This window comes from Taeniopygia guttata, chromosome 3 (assembly GCF_048771995.1).
Source record: "Taeniopygia guttata chromosome 3, bTaeGut7.mat, whole genome shotgun sequence".
Classification (NCBI taxonomy): Eukaryota; Metazoa; Chordata; class Aves; order Passeriformes; family Estrildidae; genus Taeniopygia; species Taeniopygia guttata.
Window position 1 is genome coordinate 100,070,367 of NC_133027.1, and position 24,058 is coordinate 100,094,424.

The 24,058-nt window shown below is 42.7% G+C and overlaps 1 protein-coding gene across 1 annotated transcript in view; it reads left to right on the forward strand.

Annotated features, from left to right (window-relative positions):
• THADA (THADA armadillo repeat containing) overlaps positions 1-24,058 on the forward strand; it is a 506,671-nt gene that overhangs the window by 160,080 nt on the left and 322,533 nt on the right. The gene's annotated exons all lie outside the window — the stretch shown is intronic.

Sequence of the window (24,058 nt, forward strand, 5' to 3'; positions counted from 1 at the left end):
GTTTTATTTTATAGTCTGAAATAAATTGTATCAGAGTCTTAAAGTGGAGAAATGGATGTAATGGTATAGGTCTCAAAATAGGGATTGATTTAAAATGGTTTGAAATGATCATTAGGGGATTTTCAAATGTTTTGAATTAGTAGTTTTGATTTTTACTCCCTAATCCTCTCAGCTTCTTGGCACCTTTTTATTTGATTGACTTTTCTCAGCTTGCCTATGTCAGGTATAGTGGTGTTGAGTGGAGGGATTGCACACCACCAAACACACTCCCAGCAGAGTGCCATGGAGCAGAGGGATGCTGCTCCTCGCCGTGTGTATCCTGGCTGAAGCATGAGCTGATTCTGCTGTGCTCCCAGGGTTGCCTTCATTTCAGGTGTAGGGCCCGGGGTATGCAGCCTGGTCACTTGTGACCAAGGGCAGGTGGCCATGGGAGGAGCTGGTGGCCACAGGTGGAGCTGATAGGCTGCTGACTCCTCTCTTCTGTACTGCTGAATGCAGAACACAGCAAACCAGGAATTAAATACACAGGTAGGAGGGGAGCCCTTTTCCAGAGCATCATTTGAATGTCCAGTGCAATCCACATAACTTTGAAAAAGAAGTTATTGCCCTCCTTCCATTTACTGCCCCCACCGCATCCTATCATTAGGTGAGCAGTTTTGATTTTTTCAAAGGGTGCATTTGACAACATCGTTTTCAAAGAAGGCCTGAGATTTTAGTTATGTTTGTGACCAAAGTGTGCTTTTATTTTTTTTTCTTTTGCTACTCTAGCATTAAAGCTCAAGGACTTCCACTATATATTTTTAACTGTGTAGTTCATCTCTTCTTGCTGACCTCCAGTGTGAATTTTATTTGAAGGAGCTTCAGGCAGTGATGAAGCTGTCTTTAATAACACTCTGTCTTTAATAAGATAGGACATTTCAGGTTTTGCCTGTTGAGCCCACAGACCTTGGCAGCACATAACTCTGGAAACTGAAACTTAATTTTCTGACCCTTCAGCTTAAACTCAGATCCTCAGAGTTTTAAGGTGAAGATACTGGGCTTCTTGCTTTATTGCATCTGAAATAGTTGCCTCTTTCCTTTGCCAACGGTGCAGCAGGTTGGTACCAGTCCAGAGAGGGGCAGGAATAAACTGAATGACCACAGCCAGAGACCTGAGTGCTCATCTGCTGAAGAAGTAAGTGAAGGATTGGGATGAAAGTTGCTTACTCGTGGTGAAGTAGCAATTTCTCCACTCTGTTCCTCCCTGGCCCTTTTTGACCCATTCCCTGAGCTTGCTCAGGTTGCTCTGGGAGAGCATCCTGGCATCCTGCTCACATCGCATGGCCCAGGGTGGGTGCTCTGTCCCCTTGCCCCCAGCCAGCTCTGTTGCTTGCCACATTTGCCTGGGTGTTTACACATTTTATTAACCAGGCAGGAAAAAAATTGGTGTTTTCTCCTGGAGTGGAGTTGAAGTGGGTCAGTCAGGAGTCTGATGATTTTCAGAGCTGGTGCAAGGAAGGAGGAGTAGGAGGAAGAGCCCCACATCCTGGACAGAGGCAGGAGCGATGGGATGGAGGACAAGGTGTCTCCCCACCAAGCTGCTAGATTGGCTTTTCCCTCCTGTGTAGATTTGTTTTGTTTGTAGAAACATTGTTTCCTCACAGTTCTTTGGGAAATTCTTAGTGTACCCATGATAGAAGTGCTTTTTTATATTGGTGATTATAAATCACTCACACAAAACTTGAGTACTTCTTGTGCCATTTGAACACACACCAACATTTAAGGGAAGGCTCATTTCAACACAGAGTTTAATTAATGTATCCCTGAATCGTTTGGTTTACTGTAAATCAAGTAATGGTTAATGGCAAAGCACAGCATCTTCTGAGAAGTTCTCAATGTTAAAGGAAACACTTACTATCAGCTGACATAGATTTAGCACGTTGTATAAGTTTTGCAGCATATGTACTAAAGAACATTGGTTTATAGGTCTAATTCCTTTATTAAAAATAATTTAATATTGGAGAGAAGGGTGGAGGAATGAAATTCCTCCTTTAAGGTCTAGAGGGCATTGTCTCTAAAAAGATATTTTTTTGTTTCAAAGCTTAGTCAAACAGATATGAGTCATTTCATCTCTCCTTTCAAAGGGCTATAATGGATGTGTTAATGGAGGCATTTTGGGGTGAACCCTGCAAAATTTGCATTCCTGAGGAAACCAGGGAAAATTACCCTGACAAATCTCCTCTTTGTTGCCGAAGAGGGATAGATGACATCTGCTGAGTAATTTCTATTCTGTACACCATCTGAGAAGGGAATACAGGGTAATTCAAACCCCCTTTTTTCTACCATGGTTAATAACATAAACAGGGAGCTGGATATGCTGAAATCTAAATACGAAGGTCCTGTATCAGTGGATTATTACTTTATCTTTTCTGAATGATGTTCACTTGAATACCTGGAATCGTAATAGCTACTCAAGATAAGATGTGGAAAGAAATTCAATAACAGTAAGAGGCCTGGTAACTTATGAGATCTTGATTAGCCCCAACCTAAATGCTGGGAAAGGATTCCCTGTACTGTATGCAGAGGGAGCTGAATAGCATTGTGAAAACCATTGCCTCATTGTGGAGGAGCACAAACAACTGGCTTTTGTCATTATTAAGGCTTTCTTGCATTCACTTATATATGTGAACCTTCTGAGTCTTCTGTGGATAAACATTTTTCACCTTAATTTTTCATTGCTCTAAAATTCTGGCTTTGCTGGTGGGAGTGGCAGGTGGCTCTGGCCTGCAGTGCTCTCAGAGCTCTGGCTGGCTGGAGCATACAGGTACAGTGCTGAACCTCCTAAATACCATCAAATCTGAAATTGGGCTTCCTCTCCTTTGTAGAGTCGGTACTCCCACTGATGCCTTTGGGCACTGGTTTACTCTTCCCTTGGCGGAGGGAGCAAGGGAAGGAAGAAGAGGACCCTTGCCCTTCCAGCTGCCTGCCTTAGGAGTGTCCATGAGATGGGCTGATGCCTTGCTGCTGCCCAGCAGTGTGGTGGGAAGGGTGGGCATCTGCCAAAGGGAATGCCCAGATAGCTCCTTCTTGGGCAGCAGAGCCCTGGGTCAGTTTGTGCCTGTCCTGTGCCTGCACCTGGATGAGGGCAAATTGTTCCTTGTGCTGGATGCCACTTGGCTCTGTTGCAGAAGTGGCACAGCAGCACAGACAGGGAGGGTTACAGCCAGAGTGCTGGTTCTGCTGCTGTGTTAAGAGTGCCAAACAGCGCCATATAAATCTTAGGAGATGAAGTCAGAGTTAACAAATACTTTTTCTAAAGGTTAGATTAGATGAGGAATGCAGTGATTTGCCAATCCAAATGAGCACTAATTCTAAAAAGACAGGAATTTGTTTTCTGCTAGATTAGTGTTCTGATCTGGACTCATCCCATCGCCTTATGGCTGTGCAACAAAAGCAGGATCGAGGGCGGGAGTATGTGAATTACGTGAGGCTCAGAACTCTGCTTTCACCATCAGGGAACTTTATATTGACTTGAAATGCCTGTGAAACTGCAGCCCAAATTATATTCTGTGGGGCTGTTTCTTCACATGCACTTGAAATCCCAGGATTTATCAAATGATATCCACAGCACAGGGGGAGGCAGAGCCTTGTGCAGTGAGCTGTGCTGAGCTTTCTAGAGCTGAACATCAACATTTTACTTCAGTTTCGCTGTTCAGCATTCGGGCATGTTAAGGAAGGAGAAGCCCAGAAGCTTGGACAAGCTGACTCCTTGGGAAATGGTACAGAGCTTTGGTCAGTGTAAACACCAAGTCATGACCTCTCCTGTTTACTCCAAATATTTCTTATAGGAACCTGCCTCTTAAAATAAAATTCAAGATGGAATTTAGAATTTATAGCACAAAAGTTGTGAGTTAACTGTTCACTACAAGAGCATTGCAAAGCAAGTAATAACGTCTCTTTTTAGGGGGTCTATCTCCATCTGCAAATATGAGGCAAGCCAAAATGTAAGGCTGTCATTTAAGGATGGTCTCTTTTGCAGTCGATGTTTAATGATGACTGTGAACAAAGCACAATGAATATCTGCAATAATGCAACTCTTTGACTTTCACAAAGGAACAATCACAAAAAGTGAAAGGGACAATTCATCTGAAATCTCCAGCTCTATAGAAGAAGGTAACAGCAGCTCGTTAAAAAGTTTCTCTCTGATTTCCCATCCTACAGTAGATAAGAACACACAGTGAGGGACAAGTGTGAATTGGGTTCTTATGACTTAAACAAGTATGTCCCAAAAGTTCAGCACCTGGGGAGTTAGTAGGACTTGGTGGAAGAAATCCTTATTCTTAAAGCAATTACAGAAATGCAGCCTGACTGGTGAGTACAACCTATTGTTGCAAGAATAATGGTGAGAGATTTGGAAATGTGTTCTTTCAAACCACTGGTAAATACCAGCTCTCAAAGAGGCAACTGGAGTACCACAGACAGTGGTATATAAAATGAATGTACAGTGGTATATAGGTGTATTAGTGGGTACTAAAATTCTGATCTGGGGAGCAGTCCCTTGTAGTTTAATAAAGAATGTATGCTGTTATGCTGGTAGGAACAAATAAAATGTGATAATTAAGAAATGGTTTCACTGTTAATAGCTGTAGAGGTGGGCAGTTTAGATGAGAGTTACATATTTATTTCTTAAAATGCATGTTACCAAAACTTTTCAGAACACAGAAACATTTCATGGATTATAGAATTACAGAATAATTTGGATTGAAAGGGTTATTCAAGATCATGTAGTTTTGCCTCTCTGCCAGGAATAGGGACATCTTCCATTAGACCAGGATGCTCAGAGCCCCATGCAACCTGGCCTTGAGCACTTCCAAAAGCACTTTGTAACATGGAATATTGTCACCTTTCAGCTCTGAAAGCTCATTGGAAAGAGTAATTGTTAAAACTGTGTGGAATTCATGGAGATCAAGCAGATAGTGCTATCCAGATGGAAAAGTGAATGCTAACTGCCTTGGACAAGTTTTCTTGAAATTATAGGAAATTCACTTTCTGTAACTCTAGAATTAGTTGTAGAAAAGGAAAAAGAGGGAGGGTGCAAATCAGCTGGTTAGGATTACAGTAACAGAGGAAAATATGTCACAATTGTGCCAGCATTACGGAAGTGAAGGACAGCATCTTGTGAGTTACGAACAGCAGCACATTGCCTTGGCTGCAGGGAGAAAAGTAAAAAAAATGTAAATACTGTTGTATGCAACTTCCCCTTCCTCTCATATTGCAGCCAACATAAAAAAAAATTAGGCATCCCACAACTTCCTAGTATAGTTGGCTTTTATGAGGCAAACGGTCCATCATTTTATGGAATGGACAATTCTCAGGGACTAAAATGTTTCAACAGAACTCAATCTTATTGAATTAATTTGTTCTCAGTTCTCTTAATGAGCCTGATTAAGTACAGGTGGAAATACTTGTGCTTCAAAATGACTTGCAGAGACCAGCTGTCCTAGGGAGGTTTGGGTGAGAGGAAGGTCAGGCTGTTCTCAAACCTGCTCTGTAATTGTGTCTGTGAGCCCCAGAGGCTGTTGTGCTATGACTCAACAAAATATGTAAGTATGTGATTTCTTAGAAAATCTTCTCTGGGGAATTTGTGAATTTTGAGGAATGCAGGTCTTGATTTTCTGAAGAATTTGTTGATGGGATGAGTGGGGGAATTTAGGGCTATGCTGGTGCCCTTGTTGATGGCACTCTTATCCCACCGTCAGTGTTTTGTAATGTCAGCTGTACATCTGGCTTCTGGAATTTGTATTTGGATTCTGGTGTGGAAGAATTCACAGTGACCAGAGCTGGGCTGTAGTGGTGGACCTGAGTTTACAAGGAAGTTTTCTCCTTCAGCCTGAAGCCCTCTTGTAAAGGGCTCTCTGCATTCACTCAGGATTAGAGGTATGCAGCTGGTATTTCAAGAGGGCCAAGAAAAGTAAGAGAAATCCTAATTTAGTTGGTAAATATCATGATGCCTGATAAATATAAGTGCTTCAGTGAAATGAGAGAAAACCTGCTTTCAAAGAATGAGCTCTTTTCAAGGGTGAGCTTGGAGTTGTGTTGAAGCCCCAGGGATACTGCTGGGAGCGCTGACAAGGACTCAGACCCTGCCCTGAGAGAGCCCAGACCTTTCAAGTTTAGCCTCTGGTGTTTGTGTTGTCTTCAAACACACACACTCTCCCTCTCCCAAAACTTGATGATGTTTAAATAAATTTAATTTCTAGTGTGCCGTGTACCTAGATGGGAGTGGCCTAAATGAGCTGTGGTGGCCTGGGATCTGGAAGATTCTGGAAATCCTGGAATAATTTAATCCTTGTTAGTTTTTGTTGTGTTGTTTGTTTTAATTTTTTTGTTTTGTTGTTTAACCAAATTGAAACAAATGGGAAAAGCTGAGTAAAGTGAAAACTTCTAAGGCAAAGCTCCTGTATGACTCAGCTCTCCTTGTCTGTGACTGCAGCCTTTGCTATGCATCCTGGTTCATGCTGTATGCACATACTGTCTGTATGGAATGGGTCACACTGGATCCTGCTCTGTTGGTAGAGCTCCCTACTTCTCCGTGTTTATTGGAGCTGCTACTTCTCTCTAGTCTCGCTGGGCTGTTTGGAGAAACTCCTTTTTTGAATAAGAGGTGGAGGAAAGGTAATAAATTCCCTTGAGTGAGCAAAGTATCTTGCTGAATTCATCTTTCTCGCCCACCCCAGTTTTTAGTAGCATTCCAGTGAGACTGCCTGTGTTTAGAGATTGCCAGCTGTGGGAAAGCACCAGCCCTACATAGCTGTTGTCCCATTTCTGGCTGTGCTGATGGTCACTCGGGAAGCTGTAACTCCTTCTGGTGGGCCTGGGAAGAAATATCCCGTTCTGCAGGGCTTGGGTTAAGCTGGTGGCATCAAAGTAATGTGGAGAAATGCGCATCACCCTCTTTCTCTTCTGCAGTACATCCTGCAATAGGTAGCACAGCCTCTGGCTGCTGCTTCTCATGGCTTGCTGCCAGTCCAACATGCTTTTCCTTCAATCAAAGGAAAGCCCCACACCTGCCAGTCCCACAGGTGTCCTGTGCTGGCTGATGTCCTTCATTCCCATGTGCCCGTTTGCTCTGTTCATATCTGTTCTTGTTGTCTTGCCAGCCCTGATCTGGGCAAAGTTATGGGGATAGTTTAATTGTATCTTCAACAGCTTCACTGGTCAATTCCAGTCTGTCATCAAATATGCCAAACTGTGACTGTATCATATTTCCAAAAAAGTGGTCTCCAAAGAGCGTTGTAAATCCCTCTGCCTTCCAGCAAAATTCCTTTAACAATTTCTAGATGGTTTATGACTGTAGGACAGCCATAAGGTTGGACACCTTATATCTCTGTTCTGTACGTTCTGCTTCAGTTAAAAATTACCTTCTGATGTCTAAAGGACCAAGGCAGAAGTTTTTTCCCCCCCCACTTTATTTGACCAAAGATATACATAAGTGCAGTGACACTTGTTTGCTGTCTGTCTTTGCATGTGCTGACTGAACTTTCCCAGGCCAGACTTAGATCTGGTTGCTAAAAAACTGAATGCAGTTGCTACAGTTCATGGGGTTATTGTTCTGGCCTCCCATTTAAAATTTATCATCTTCCTCAGCATGTTGTTCTTAGCATTAACCTTACTTTTTGTCGTTTTACACATTGCCTTGTGGAAAACGTGCAGCCTGGTGTTAGGTGCAGGAACAGCAGATTTTGGTAGTGGATGAGCTACTCCCTGTACCAAGCTGTGCAAAACTGTTTATTGATCTTGTGATTGTAGAAATGAAAGAGGTGCTTGTGTGTTAGCTGGGCTGGTGTGTGGTATGTGTGGCTGTATAGATTTACATGTGCATATGTGTCTTATTTGTTTATAGTTTCTATTTTTAAATACAGCTGCATAGTTATTTAATGTATATTAATAATATATATGCTTTTAATAATATCAGCTTCAGAATCCTGCTGTCCTTTTGGCTTCAATATGGGTAAACACCTTGGCTGGTCATGATGTGCAAGATACTTACAGAGGTAAAATTTCTTGTGTGAGGATAGATCCCCTGGCTGCTCCTGCTGCTGTTTGATAGTACTCTCACAAGTCAGTTAATTATGGCTGTTTTGTGACCTGGGACATCAGCTCTGCTTCCTCAAAAGTTTGATGTGAAGACACGGAGGGTTTTTTGTTTTTTTAACGAAGCATTTCACTTTTGCTGCCTGATGAACTCTTATCACCCTGTGTGCGTGGCTGATGAGTCATATGCACGATGTATGACAGGTTTATGAATGTGACAGTTGTGCCCTCCTTAGGGTCATCATAGAGATAAAAACAAGTGCTGGACACTTCTCACTATTCTGCTGGCAGAACTTTGTGCAGGTGCTGAGGTACTGCTTAAGGTGAACTTGTACCATTTGTGAAGAAATAGGAACGAGATTCTGCAGTTCAAAAACAAACTTTCCATGACTGAAAAGAGTGTACTTGCCTTGTATATCCTGTGCTTTCATACACAAGAGAAGGCATATTAATCATTTGGGAATCACCTGACTCTGCTCTGTAGCATTATACCCATTTATCCAAATGTTGTTTACTGCGGCAGCTTTGCCATTCTTGAGGTAATTTATTTCTAGTCTAGTTCAATTTATGTATTCTGTGCCCCAAAATGACAAGTTTCCTGATCTACTAATTACTTAACCTGGGGTGCTGCATTGTGCAGCCCTCAAGGAATCAATTTTCTATTTTGCTGTTCTACTCAGATTGGCACAGTCCAAGTGGTTCATTCCTCACTTTTTTCTTTCTTCCATTGATGTGGGAAGCTGAAATCTGCTCTGTACTTATAAGGCCTTTTTGAGAAGAAGGCTGCTTCATATATTGCTTTGTACTGGGACAGGGTTTTAACAGCAGGATTTGGCGTTTTTGTTTTGTTTGTTTGCTTATTAGACACCGGGTAGACTATATCCCTATCTTTTCACTGACCTCTACTGAAAGAGAGTGACTGGCTGTAGGCTTAGATTTAGGTGTGTTTGTGTTTGGAGAAGCCATGGGGGTTGGCATGGTTAATATTCAATCTCCTCTTTGTCATTATCAAGATGAGGTGACATTGCAGTGCCTCTTTATGTGGCAGTTTCTAGATGGATGTGATGTTAAAATATTCACCTATCGGTCTGAAGTGCTGTACTGAAAACAAAGTTAATTCAAGAAGGCATTGCATGGTTTTGCCTCTTTCCTTCCCCTTCCATCCACCCAAAATGACTCATCCCTGGCTCCTGAGTCCTTAGTGTCTCCTGTATACATAACACTTGGCAGTTGTAATTGCTGAGTGGTTTGTCAATGATTGTTTACTTGGTTATGGAGGGACTCAGAGATGTTATTATTGATGCCAGTTCTAATAAGAGGTTATTCAGCTGGCATGTGTTTTGGGAAAGCAGTCCTTAGGATATTCAGATGTCAGAAACTAACTGGAAACCATCATGCCTGCCTCTTCCTCGCGGCTCTTGGGAACTTGCTATTCCAGAGGGAGCCCAATTTTCTGACTTAATCACAGCCTCTGTGCCAGTGCCTCGTCTTGAACTGGATGACTTGTGGCGTGTACAGAGCTTTGTTCTGCTGACCTGAAGGAAAAAATCTTCCTTTTTTTTCTGGGGACCTGTTTGGGGAGGGACTTGAGGACCTCCGGTGCTCCCTTCCAGCCTTACCTTTCTGTGAAACTGTTATTGCTTCCAGGGACAATTAGTGTATTTAGGAGACTATGGACTCTCGTAGATGTAAACTGGAGTTTGGCATGCTCTGGTGCATCTCTGAGGAGAATTGCCCCAGGAGTTTCCTTTGGTCTGCAGCCATGAGGGACATTGCCTGGGCTGCTGATGCTGGCTCTGTTGGAAGTGGACATCGTTTTAAAGAGCAGTGGATGTGGTTTGATGTGTGAGTGGGAAAACAATTGCTCATGTTTTCATTTACTCCCTCAGTATTTCTAATGCCAGTTCTGGTCAAAATCTGTACTTCCCTAGGATTTATACTCTGTGTGTACTGAAGAGCTCTGTGCTGTTTAATACCACGTACTCTAGGCTCCTAAATATTTATTTTTTTGGTCACCTTGCACAGACTTGTCCTTCCTTGTGTTTATTTCCCCTCAGTATAGGCGAGCCAATGCATACCTGCTTTGCAAAGCATTTTGAAAGCTACAGACCAGAGGAGCACCTCTGCCATGGAAAATCACCCTTCTGGATTCTGTATATCCACTTGTACAGCCCTTAAATGTGTGCACCTATGTGAACCTTGCGAGCTGCTTTTCCAGGTTGGAGTAGCCACTGCTGTTGCTGGGGACTGTGCCACAGCTATGATGAGTGAGAGGAAAAGGCATCTAGGGTAGTTTTTGGAGAAAAATCCTTGTCTAGAGTTGTGATGACTGTGCTCCAATGACAAGGATGAAGAAAAATCCCTCCAGGCAGGTTTTTTCCTTGGTTGTTTTTTACTTGATATTATGAACTTGGTCTACATATGCACTCACTAATGCAGAAAGAAAGCCCAGTCTACAAAGCCTTGACAGAAGTCTTTAAAACTTCTGGGGTCTCTGGGACAGGGATCAAGCTGTTTTGTACATTTGGGATACAAAACCATTTTGTTTGTATCTGAAATGAAAGTAAATTGTTGTGTTCTCTGCTTTTATTACTGCTGTGTTCAGTGACTGTATATCTCAGCTTCCAAATGACCTTGTGTCCCAGAGACTAAGCCTTCATAATGTTGATGATCTATTAATCTTAATATTTATCCTCAAAATACATAAAAAGGAATTATGACCTTGGCATAAGAAATGAAAATAAATAGGTAAGGGAAGCTATTATTTATTTTTTCAACATTTGCATTATGTGTGACTTCACAAAGTGTTTTTCTAACATGAATTCATGTTTTCTACACTGTGATGCCCCACTGGTTTGTTCTTAAAATACTCTTTTCTGCACAGCCAGCTCAGTGCATTGCAGACCACCCAGAACAATTGCATTCAAACTGTGAGTTGCATTCAGTGATTGGGCCTTTTTAAACTTTCAAATAATATTTTGTCTTCCTTTACTTTTTGTTAATTGGAGCTTCTATTTTATATGTGGGATTTTGGTGGATTAAGAAAGGGAGTGGCTGTTCTCCTCCTGTTTGCTAAACCCAAAGGGGCTGTTTAGCCTAATCTCATTTCAGCTCAGTGTTTGTCTAACAGAGCTTACTTAGAGGGTCAAAGTAGTATAGATTGCACCTACACAAATAATAGAAGTGTTTGCTCATGCTAAGAGATTGATCGGCACATATCCATCAGTGTCTGGCTCTCCATGTTCCCTGACTTGCTGGGCAGTTTCCATCTGTGGGCTGCTTCTACAGCAAAACTCTTCCTTTGAGTTTTCCAAGAGTCTCTCCAGCTATGGTTTCAAAGGAGTGTAAATTCAGTTTCAAATACTGGAGTAGGCTGGCTGTGCCTGCATATCTTGGAACCACAGCCAAGGTGGAGTAGCATGGAAATAGCAGCTGGGTCAAGCCAAGGCTGGAGTGGGAACCCACCACTCAAAGGAGTAAATTGCACTGACAAAGTATCCCAAATTTACTTGGGGCTCAAGGCCTGGGAAGGGTTTTCTGCTGTAACAGCCTGTTGGAAAGACAATTGTTAAAAGCAGCTTCACAAGTAACTGTGGAAATTCATGTTCTGTAGGATTTGTTTAGGTGTTTATGCCAAATATCTGGCACACCAGTGCGGAGCTGCTGACACTGGACATGGGAAAATCAACTTAGTAGTTGCCTATTGAGCCATCTTGGATCTCCTCAGAGCAAGCTGGGAGATTCAGGAGATGATGATGTTGATATTTTCAGTGAAGGAGGCTTGGAGGCATTGAGTGAGAGGGAACGAGTTGGAAGCAGATCTCTGTTGCAAAGAGGGCAGGAAAATCCCATTCCTGGCTTGCTGCTACATAAAAGGCCCTCAAGAACTGAACAGAGAAAGGTACTGGGCTTGGTTTCCACTGTATTTTGGTGGGTTTGTTGTTGATGAGTGCACAGGTAACGAAAAAGAATGTTGGTGAGGGTTTTGGGTGGCTCGAGGTTAGTACATGTTGGCAGTGCTTGGGCTCAAGTTGTCTTCTTGTTCTCATGTGTCCTTGGGAGCCTTTAGCTCCAAATAAATATTTTGCAAATATATAAATATAAATCAAGGACATCCTTGAGTCAGTGCAGATGAGCTGAGCTGTTGGCTGCAGTGCCTTGTCACACAATAGGGAGCACAGCACTCCCCACAGAACACTTTGCTGACCCTGTGAGCTTCCCACTGCCATTCCATCTTCTTTCCTGTCTTCTGTGCTGCAGGTCATGAGCTACCATAGACTTGGCTCCAATGCTGGGCCTCCCACTTGGGCCCAATGCTGCTGGAGCTGAGATGTGCCACAGATGTTTCCACTGCCAGTGCCCTGTGCAGTGTGGCTCCTGTGCTGCTTCTAGGCAGCTTCCTGAGCTTGGTTCCTGCAATGGCAACATCAATCTAAAACCAGTCGATGCAGAATCTTTCTCAGCAGAGCTCAGAAATCTGAAAAGCAGATTCAGCTTGGTTGCTGTGTGCACTGAATGTCTCTCACTGTGGGGAAGATGAGAAGAAACTATTATTTTGAAATCCTTGGTTGAGTGATGATTGATAAGAACTGTTCATCACAGGGAAACTTACTCAGGAGTCAACAGGTGCCTCTTCTGCATTCTGCAGTCATGGAAAAAAATTAGCAAGAGCACAACAGGTTATTCCAATTTGACATGCAGTGCCTGGGAACAACAACTGACAAGTCCCAATTTGTGTCCAGCTGCTTAAAAACTACCACCCAGCTTGGTATTATCCCTCTGCCCTCGGGTGGCTTGTCTTGTGAAAAGAGTTATTGATGGCTGATTTCAGCATTCCTCAGGGCTGTGCTCATGCTGAAGTATCTGCCCCAAGTCCAGATTTCAAAGTAAATGAACTCTGGGTTGTAAATAAGAAATATCATTCTTTAAGATATTCTCTTTGTCTGTATTTTCAATGCTTATAATATATATATATATATATCGCTCCTTTTGAAGCTTTCTGTGTGAAAAGGCTGGGAATTTGATCAGGGAAGATGCTACAGTGTTTTCAATACAGATACTTAATGGAGTGTAATACTTGTTTCTGTGCCCTGAACGAATTTAAATTTAACTCATTTAAATCTGATTAATAATATCTGTTTTGTACAGCTTTATTTTGCACCCAAGAGCATTGCAGAAAGAATTCCTCTCATTCTGAGAGTCTTTTTGTGCATTTTGACTGAAGCAAAAGCTTTTGAATTGTTGCAGGGCTGCCAGTGGAGGCAGTGGTGTGGACTGTATGGTCAGAAGCTTTGCCCTGATGTCCTGGCTGATCAGTACAGGGCCCTGTCCTCAGGACTCTACAGGGTGGGCAGCACCAAGGCTGGATGGACCATCCTGGCAAGTGGCTTTTTATTTTCTGGGAGCTGACTGCCTGCGACCTTGGCACGTGCTGCATAGCCAAACCCCAGATACTCTGTGGGGATGTGATGCAGCTTTGTGAGTGCAGACATTTAATGTCACTTATCTGTTGTGGGGTAAGGGCAGTCAAACCTGGAAGAGCTGGTTTACAGCTGCTGCCCCAGAATGGCTGGGTCTTCTGCAGCTCTCAGGGCTTATCTGTCAACCCTGTGCAAATGTCCCCAAACACAGCGGAGCAGGTCAAATGACACTAAATGCCTACATGTTGGTGTTTTGTGTAGGTAATGTGTAATAAGTGTAACAGCCTGGTAAAAGACAGGAGCTAAAAGCCCGTGATCATGACAATATAAGTATGTGTTGTAGAAATGGGGTATCAGCAGTCTTCTCTGTTTCTTTGCTAATTTGCACTTCTTAACTCTATATTAGCTTCCCTTCTGGTCTTCCTTTTCTAGTATCCCTGAGGAATAAGTCTAAAAGCAAGGGCTGGTGAGCACATTCTTCTCCTAGAAAGAGACTTCCTCTGAACTATTTCTTTTTTTCCTCTCCTGTCAGGTTGTGAGCTCTCCCAGCTCCAGGGGCAGGGCAGTAGCGTTCCTCTTCCCTCTCTGTGCAGGTTGTTTACACAAGTATCAGTGGATCATGACTCGAAGTGCTAATCTTTGTAACCCAGAAAAGAAAACACGCTATTGCCAGAGACATGCCTGGAGTTGCATCGTTATTAATCACCTGTAGCTATTGCTGCTTGAAAACCAATTCTTGTGCAGTTATTAATGGCTGCTTTGTATCAACACAAATGAGAGATAATCCTGTTTTGATGAGTTGAAATCTAAATAAACAGGGCACATGAAGCAGGGAAGAAAGCAAAAACTGTGAAATGCCTTAGTGTATAAAAACCCTTAATCTCTCTGTTTTTCAGCCCCACTTCTGTTAAATGGAGTAATGGTGTTATGTTCTAACTTAATTTAGATTGCAGCCCCTCCAGAACCACTACGGATTAGCTTCTAATCGTTGTTTTTGTTCTTTTGTGCTTCTACTCTGCTGAGCATGAGATTCTGATTCTGGTTAGGAGCTGAGGGTACTGCTCCACAAAAGTGTGTGTTGAGGGCAGTGGATATTTTCATCTCATGGAAAATTATGAGATAATCAGAATGGCTTATGAACTATGTGATGTTAAATGCTACCTCTCATTACTTCATTCACTCTACATATACAAATGTGTCCTGCTGCCTTGAAGAGTCCTTATGCAAAAAAAAAGTGAGAGGAAGCTACAACTGCTGTTTATACTATAATAAAAGTCAAGGCTTTTGTAGTGAAATACAAATTTCTGAGCTTGCTCTTAAAGCTTTAGGAGAACAAAAGAAAAAAAAAGCTTTTAGGAGTTATCTACTGTTTGGTTATTTTGACTTGTTCCTTTTTTTTTTTTTTTGTGTATTAAAATCACTGATTTATAAAACTGACACTTGTCTGGTACATTCTAAAGGCCTTTTTTTAGAAACAAATGGCCTTACTATTTTTTTGGCAAAGACCAAAAGCATCTATTTGCATGAATCCACTGGAATTTTTTCACAAAATGAAGTTAATCTTATTCCTTTCCCCACCACAGCTGAATCTGAATTGAGATGTATATAGTGTACTTTTAAATGTTCTGCTGACTTGTAGGCACAAGTGGAATCTGTATTAAAAAAACTTTGGTAAGCTTCTTTTGCCAGTGTTTAAAAACGAAGAAACTCTTAAATAATAAAATCATGCAGTAGCCTTGGCAGGATGGTGCTCAGACAACCCATATGCTTTTGTGAAGTGTGAATTCGATGTGTCATCAGTCACTAGGGAAAAAATACACTGATCCTGGATGGATGAGTGCTTGCAGGAAGGGAGGCTGGACTGCAGATGCAGAGGATGAGATGTAGAAGCAGCCCTCTCACTAGAGCACCCTGTGCTCCCTGAAGCTTTTTGGAGGGGATCTCTGTTTGCAGGATGGGAGCAAGGAGGAGGCTGTCCTCTTCCTTCCCTTAATCCCAGCAGCCACTCCTTTGCTTTGGACCTTGTTTGGTGCCCCGCATGCAGACTCTAACATGGGGGACGTGTAGCTGAACAATGCAATATTCCCTTATGCAAATCTCCCTGGGCTCAATGGGAATTTTGTGAGTGCCAGATTGGATCCCACTAATGGAAAAGACTGACTTGGGGGAAGGACTAGATCAATGCACTATTGTTCCTTATGCTATATTTAAAAGCATGCATTTCATGGAAATTTAAAAATTAAACTTCTAGGCCGCATGTATCCATAGCTCCTGTGAATAATTGGAGCCATTCATCTCCTGGGCTGGCGTAAAGCAGCCGTTGTTCCAACGGGGCTGTGGCTTTCCTATCTCATCTTCAGCGAGGGTGATGAGAGAATAATTGTGGTGGCAGCAGACAAAGGTACTTATTTTTGCAGAGATGACTGGGCAGGCTGGGAGTAAACTGAGCTTTGCTTATTCCTTCCCCACCTGGGTTCCTGGTCTGATTTGAGTTTTTATTTATTTTGTTGGTTTAAATTTGTAATAAAGATGCGGATTAATTTCACATGCCTGGTGATCATTAAAGGACAGCTGCTCTTTGCCACTTCACTTTAGCAGATAAATGTGCCTTTGTTGTTTTTCTATTTGTTTTCCCCCATTGGTTTTGTATTTATCAGTTTTTCTAATTGTAAGAAAACAACAACAGATGAATGGATGCTATTTCTGAAAAGAAAAAGCCCACTGCCCCCAGTGCAGATTGTCAGTGTCATTTTGCTGACTGGATGTTTTGCTTTTAAGAAAATCTGGCGTTTAAGTTTTCCTTGGCTTTTGAGAGGAGCCAAATGCATAATTCACTTGGCCTCTGAGCACTACTTTTGAATTCTGCTGTGGCTCCATTTGCAAGAGAATAGCAGGAAGGATGTACAGTGCCTATTTCTTTCTTGTGCCCGTGACACAGGGAGAAGGGGTGTTAGTTTGATTAACTATTGGTCACTGAAGAGACAGATGAAAAGTGGCAAAATGTAAATCAATTTTGTCCCAGCTACCTTCATTGTTTGCCATTGCTTGTGTAATGCTTGCCCATGACACTGAAAGCACAGTCCCTTGGAAATTGGGGTTGTGCGAGCTTCCCTCAGTGGACTCTGAGGGCATGCCTAAGAATTTGGAGATGTTTCTTGAGAAATCCCCCACAGGCTTGAGTACAGGATGAATGTGGTGGTTGTTTTTGAGGTGATACCAGTGGCCCCACTTTAAGTGTTAAATGCTGGGACACCTGCAGTGAGTGCCTGTGCACACAATTTTGCTGGAGCAGGTTTTGAAACCTGAGCTGTTGAATGTGATCTTACTGTGGTTTAGTGTTAAAAGCCTTGTTTTTCTTGCCTGAGATTCATTCCCCTGAAGCTCTAGAGCTCTAGCTAGTATAAACAGCTACCCCTGAATGCTATCTGTTGTTGTATAGCTTAAAGCTTGAGGGTTTTTTTCCCCCCATTCCCAGGCTTACAAAGAACTGTCAAGGTGCAAGGCAGAACTACCAGGACGAGGCAAACCCCATCCCTCCATGCTCAGGCATGTTAGTGGGTCGAGGTTGTTGGAGGGAGCTTTACCATTATCCAAACTTTTGGGAAGGTACTTGTGAAGAGGGAGAAATAGGTGGGATATCCACAGACTGAGGAGCCTCAGACTGCCAAGTGTGAAGGTAGAAAAATAGTTTCTTTGATGTCCTGCCAAGGGTGCCAGGAGTGAAGTGGCTCAGAGATCACTGACTAGAGAGCTGCATGAAGTGTGCTAAAAAAAGATGGGGCAGGTGAGAAATGTGTAGAGTATCTGCTCTACTTCTGGATCTCTTGACTTTGCAGTACAAATAAAAAAATCAAACAGAAAGCACTCCAAATAGACCTTCATAGGTCTTGTTTAGTTGTTTGTTTTCCCCTACCTTTACTTATCCTGTAGCATTACCAGTCTTAGTATACTTCTGTTTTTCCCTTTGATATGTTTTCTAAGTTCTTTGCAAATATTAAATCTGATGAGTTCCCTGTTGATCCAACAGCAAAGAAAATCAACTTCATTTCTCTCTCCATAGGTTTGACTGTAAATACTTCCTTGCTGTATAGTGATGACAAGCAATGCAGTATCATGGTAATCAAATCACCTTAGATAGGCACTATAGTTAACTATCTCTGGGAATGTAGAACATTGCTGAATTAATGAGTGGCAAGGATATATTAGTAGAGATATCAAAATCCCCAGAACCTCACTGGTACATGCTGAGGCAGTATCCTTTGCAAAGTCTGTATTTCTGAAAGCAGCCTTTAACTAGAAAGCTAAAACAATTGCATGTATTTTAAACACCTGAAATAGATAAAGGGCCAGCTTCTCTCCAGATATCTTGGTGATATCTCTTCTATGTGCAGGAGCTGTGTGAGAGACAAGAAGTGCAAAACATTGCCTTGGCGAGAAGGCAAATTTGGCCTCGGCTAATTCACAACCTACCTGATAAGACTGGTCTGCTTACACTGACACCATTTGCAGTGTGAGGACTCTTTGGTTGGAGTGTGCCCAAGCACAGACACCAGACAAGTGGAGAACTTGGGATTTGCCCTGGTAAAAGCACACAGCCATCAGCTGCTGAGGGTGCAGCCGGCGTGACTCGAGTTCTGGCACTGCCTTCCTGTTGGATTGGACGCAAGTGGGGGCCCTGCACTGTTCCAAGCTCACAGTGAGTGCTGGTGGGGGGCTGCTGGCAGGGCCGGGGTCCCTGGCACCTCTGCAACCCTGCAGGGCTCAATGTGCCCCTCGCCACCTCGGGTGCTGCTGTTCTGTGCCTGTGACAGTGCCAGAAGTGCAGCCCCCACCTCGAACGCATCCCCAGTGCACAGGCACACCTAGCACAGACATACCTGGAAGGCAGCTTGGGAAACTGATCCAAATTAAGCCAGCTTAGCAAATATAGCCCAAACACTTTGCTTTTGCTGAGATTAGCTTCTCAGTTCTGGTCTGCTGTGTGGCCTCCTGGCTGTTTGTGCTGGTCTCATCGTGGGATGAGCAGCTGGACAAGGTCAGACTGTGCATTCAGAATCTGTATGGCCTTGTACTGCCCTCAAGACACTCCTGAAACCTGACTTTAGATTTGCTAAAATGTGGTTTCCTGTTTTTTAGTGAAGTGTTTGCCTTTCTAGCATTCAGGGAAGAACACTAGTGGCCCTAGGCTAGCCAGCAGTGTTGATCACAGCATTAAGCCTACAGATTAATTAAACACCAATAGAGGATAACATTGCCCAAAATCAATTAAATTGTTACAAGCTAAACCACATGGAATTACGTTAAAAGAAATGGTTCTTTTTTTTTTTTAATGCAGATGATTTGTTTTTGGTGGGCACTGTGGTGTGGAGCACTGCCTCTGAGAGACAGTCATTCCACTGTCTAGAGGACCTCGACAAACATATATATTTATATATATGCAACTATATACAAAGTCCTGGTTTACTAACAGTGGATTGCTTCCAGTTATCACCCAGCACTTTCCCTCTTCTTTCACACTTTCTTTTTTGGCAGGAGGAAGCCAAACCCAAAAGACAGCAACAACAAAAAAAAAAAAAACCTGGGCAGTGAACCTAGAATGTGTTAGATCAATGCAGACACCATGAAAAATAACCAGGATGTGCCTTTGTGGGTTTTGATGTAGCTATGGCTGTGGCTGAAACTAACAGATGCAAAAGCGAACTGCCAGATATCCAGCGTGTGTGCCAATGCTGACAAACCTGCCAGATGCCTGGCAGCTGGTCTTGCCCCAACTCCAGTGGCTCTCTTGTATATAGATTGCCTTTTGAACAGCAACAAAATGTTTATCTGAGGTATCTCATGAAAGCATCTTCCCATAAATACATTTTTTTTTATACATATATTTTTTTTTTAAGTCAGTAATCTAGCGAGTTCATGTTAGAAGGGGGAAGGATGCTGAAGCCTTGATAATCTTTATCCAGTATATGTCAAACATTTTGGGGTGTAATTCAGTTGCAGAAATTGGATGGTCTGCCATTCAGTCTGTAAATGCTCATTCTGTCCCCTACAGCAAGGGTTGTTATATGTAAGCCAACTGGGCAGGTTGGAGAGAAAAAGCTATTTGGGCTTTTATAAACAAAGCTTTTGCTGTTCCAGGCTATGATGCTGAAAGGAAATCAATGTTTTTTCCACTAAATGTGGTTTTATCTGGCCAGAATAAACAGTTGTGACAGGATATTGGTGCTAAATTTATTAATAGTCTTCTCTAGCGTTGACATTCTGGGAAAAATTATCTGAGATAATTTGAAGTTAGCCAGAAAAAGTTAATTTTTTTTTCTCCTTTGCTTCCTGTTTAGGCTTTAGTTAGATATATAGCAGTTCAAACAGCTGACCTGGAATATACCTTTAAATAATAATAATTTTTTTAAAAATATGTAAATACAGTTGAAGCTAGGATAAAAATATTCTGTAAAGAGGAGCATATAACATGATCCTCTAAGGAATAGAGTCTCTGGACCATCCGTTAACTTGATGCTGATTTTTTTATGTACATCATGATGCAGCTTGTGCTTATAATTTTCAGGAATTGCTTTTTCTTTCTCTCCAGGTTACAGGGTAGGTCACTTGTCTTGCAGCTCTTAGTATGTGTGAGCTTCACTTCCAGATTCTTTAAATTCAGATTTCATTTTGAATTACAATTGAATTAGTGAGGTTCTGGTCTTCAACTGATGCTCCAAGATGGCGCATGAAGGATGGAGTCACCACAGTTCCCATCTGCAAATGTTTTATTGGGCATTTAGCTCTTGGGGGATTAGTGATTTTTGCTGTGTGTTGCACCTCAAACCCTCCAGGACTTGGCAGTTCCTTCTATGGATTTATCATCAGCACATTTACAACATGAGATCAGCCAGCTTTATTTGCAGCCTGAAGTATTTTATTACCTTCTGTATTTCTTATGTTTTTTTTTCCAAATACAGACAACAATGCTACAACTGAATTCTTCTAGCCAAGAATCCAGGACTAGCCTGATTTGTCTCTAAATGTACTGGGGGAATGATTATAAAGGTCATAAATCAATGAACCTGTGTGGTTTTGGTGCAGCTCATGAGTATGCACATCAGTTTTGTCCTAGCAGCAATGATATATGGTAATCTACAGAGCAAAATCATCAAATGAATAAACCTTTCCACTTGCAGCTTTGTGTCACTTCTGTTCTGCTTAATCTCCTGCAAAGCTCCTTTTTTTCTGCACTTGTTTTCAACCTTGCACTTAGCCCAGCTAAATGATACCTTTGCTGCTAGTGTTTTTGTAGCATCTCTGCTTACTTTAGGAGGATATGTTGAGGAATGCCTTGAAAAATCAGTTATTATTTATTAGTATATGATTTAAAAAATTTTTTTTAGGTAAAGGTGACTGTAGCACTCTAGTTGCTCTGTGTTTGAAATATTCTATCAAACCCACCTTTTGATCTTTAACCCAAGTCACCAAACATGCTGGAAATGAAAGGACTCATTCAGGGCTGGGGTCCTGCCAAGCTGTGGCCATGTGTGTTTCCCAGGACTTTATTTACGAATGAATTCCACCTTCCCAGACTTGTAAGAGTTTCAAGAATATGAATTTTTCAGACAGGATAAAAAGAATCATTTATTTTCTTGCCCTATAAAGAGCTGCTTAGCAGAATCTCTGTGAGGTGTTTTACATGTTGAATTGACAACTGGAAAGGAGCTTATTTACCCCTAAAGTGCAGTATGTTGCAAAACTGGAAAATACTTAACTCTTCTGCCCCGAAGTCAAAGGCCTTTGCAAATCTGCTGACTTACTTGAGAAAAGGTACAAGGCAGGGTTTGGTCTTGAGTAGTCTAGTTCCTCATGCCTACCCTGATTTATATGGTAATTATTTTAGCATAAAAGACTCTTGAAAACTTTATCTTTTGAGCTACTAATCCTGTTCCTTTTTTGAATGTCTCTAAGTGAAGCACAGGGGATGGAGTCGAGTAAGACTAAAGCTGGCATTTAAGCGATATGAAATCATCTGTTGTTTGTTCTCCTGTGCATAAGGGTGTACAGAGGTAATGAACCTGTACCTTGATATGTGGTTTACTGGTAGATGATGAGGCAAGGCTGAGAAGATTACTGGGACAATTACTGCTGGCACATGGCACTAATGGATGGACTCTGGATTTCCTCTCCTCTGATATTTCCAGTCTTGGATTTGTTTAGCTTTATAGAGGTTTTAATGTGCTCCTTTCTATTGCAAAAGTCCAGGAAGGAGTCTGGAGGTAGGAGTTAGCCCCAAAGGGTGAGATGAAACTGCCCTGTCTCTCCTCCTGCCTTCTCTCTTTTGCCATCCTGCTGTCAGGTCAGGCCGAGCGGCGGGAGCTGATCCTGCTGTGTCTTCCAGTAGGAACAGAAGTCACTAGAAATCCTGTGGAAACTTTTATCCTGCCTCCGTGCTGATGCAGCATGGGGAATGGCAATCAAGGATCTCAGTATCTATCCACCTCCTGGTACTAGCAGGGGCCTTTGTAATTGCTTTCTCAGAAAGGCAGCGAGTGCTGGACATCGCTTCAAGCAATTGTGCAAGAAAGACTGTGAAAAGCAAAAGGCACTTAGCAGCACAAGCTGACTCTGTCCTTGGGGCAGAAAAAGGACTGGTTTTGCTGCCTGACTTCACAAGAGGGCTCTTCTGAATTCTGGAAAATAAGTGACAAATTGGATGTGGTAGTCTGCATATTGAAACCAGGGGTGAGGTTGCAAAGGTTTAGGCAAGCAGCCAGGATGTGAAGAGTGAGACATGTTCTCCCAGGCAAAGGAAGAACAGAGACAAGTGTGGGGAGTGGTAGTGCTCTCCTAGATATGCCATGCCAGCCCTCTGCATAAAGTTAGGTGCAAAAATTTGTGTATCTGAAGGAAGCGGAAAATCTGCTGCCTAAAAAATGAAAAGCTCCTGTCCATCAGCTGCTTGGAACTTCCATTTACATGGACTTCACCCCAGAGGAAGTTTTCCAGGATAAAGTGACTCAGAGATGAAGTTGTTTGGGAAGATGCACAGTGGGAAGCACCTTGCAGAAGGAATTGTGTGAGGAATACATTATATCCTCTGGTGACATCCTGCTAATGGCCACAGGGATACCCAGGGTCTAAAGCACAGGTCTTATGAGGAGCAGCTGAGGGAGCTGGGGTTGTTTAGCCTGGAGAGAAGGAGGTTCAGGGGACACCATATCACTCTCTACAACTACCTGAAAGGAGGATGTGGTGAGGTGGGAGCTGGTCTCTTCTTCCAAGAAACAAGTGATGAGAGGAAATGACCTGAAGTTGAACCTGTGAAGGTTTAGATGTGACATTCTAGAAAAATTCTTCAGGTTATCAAAGACTGAAACAGGCTGCCCAGGGAAGTAGTTGAGTCACCATCCCTGGAGGTATTTAAAATATGTTTGGATGTGGTGCTTAGGGACATGGTTTAGTGGTGGACTTGGCAGTGCTGAGTTGACTATTGGACTCCATGATCTTCAAGATCTTTTCCAACCTAAACAGTTCTGCGATTCCATGATTCTCTATATGGCTGTGATGACTGGGCAAGTGAATGCTGGTGGAACCAGCCCAAAGGCGGTTGCACAATTTTATTCTACAAGTGTTAGCTCATTGCTGTCAACCTTGACAGAGACCTCTGGTGGGCTTGGATGCTGTGGGTGTTGTAGCACATAGATCTGTGGGGGAACAGAAGGCTGCTTTGATCTGTGGGGCAGTGAGGGGAGAGGGGCGCTTGGGCATGAATTGATGTGGGGAGCACAGAGAGCCCCGTATGGTGACCCTGTCTCCTCAGGGAAACAAGGCTCTTGTCCAAGATGTCTGTCTTCATGGACACAATGCAGCAGCTCGTACTCCAACAGGGACACGTCCCCTGGAGGAAGCTATTTAACAGCAAATTGGCCTAGTAATTTTTAGAGATGACCTTGTGTTAATTACAAGTTGCTATATTAGTAAATGCCTTCTGAAGGCCAGCTGTTGTGTTGGCATTAACTCCCAGACTCAACTGCTTGTTTACTAAATCCCAGGGCAATTAAAACCTTTTTTTTCCCCTCTTATTATTTTTTATTGAGCTTGGCACAGCCAGGTGATGAACACTTCTTCCCTCTCCATTTTCACTCTGTCTTCCTGCCTGGCTGCTGAAAGGGTCTGTGTCTGATAGACTTTTCCTTGCCCAGTCCCAGATGTTGGCTTGCCTTCCTGTGGGATGCTGGCACCTCCACTCTGGGCCAGTGCTCCAAGAGGCATTGTACAAAGAGGAGAAAGGCACTCTAACAGGCTTTGTTTAAATGGGGTCTTGGTCACCCTGAAGCTTTCTGGAAATGGGAAATGGTGTTTTGGATTAGCAGTAGCCATACTGGGAATAGACAATGGCAGGAACAGGTCTCCCATGACAGTGTGGGACTGGAGAGGAAGGGAAGATTTAGGCTTGGACTGGGAAGACTGTTGGTTGCAGCACTAGCCAGATGTATCCAGGATCACACAACAGCCCAGAAAAGTGTCAAAAGGCCACTTGGGATAGACTGTCCTTGCTGGAGACAGTGTGTCCCCTTAGCTCT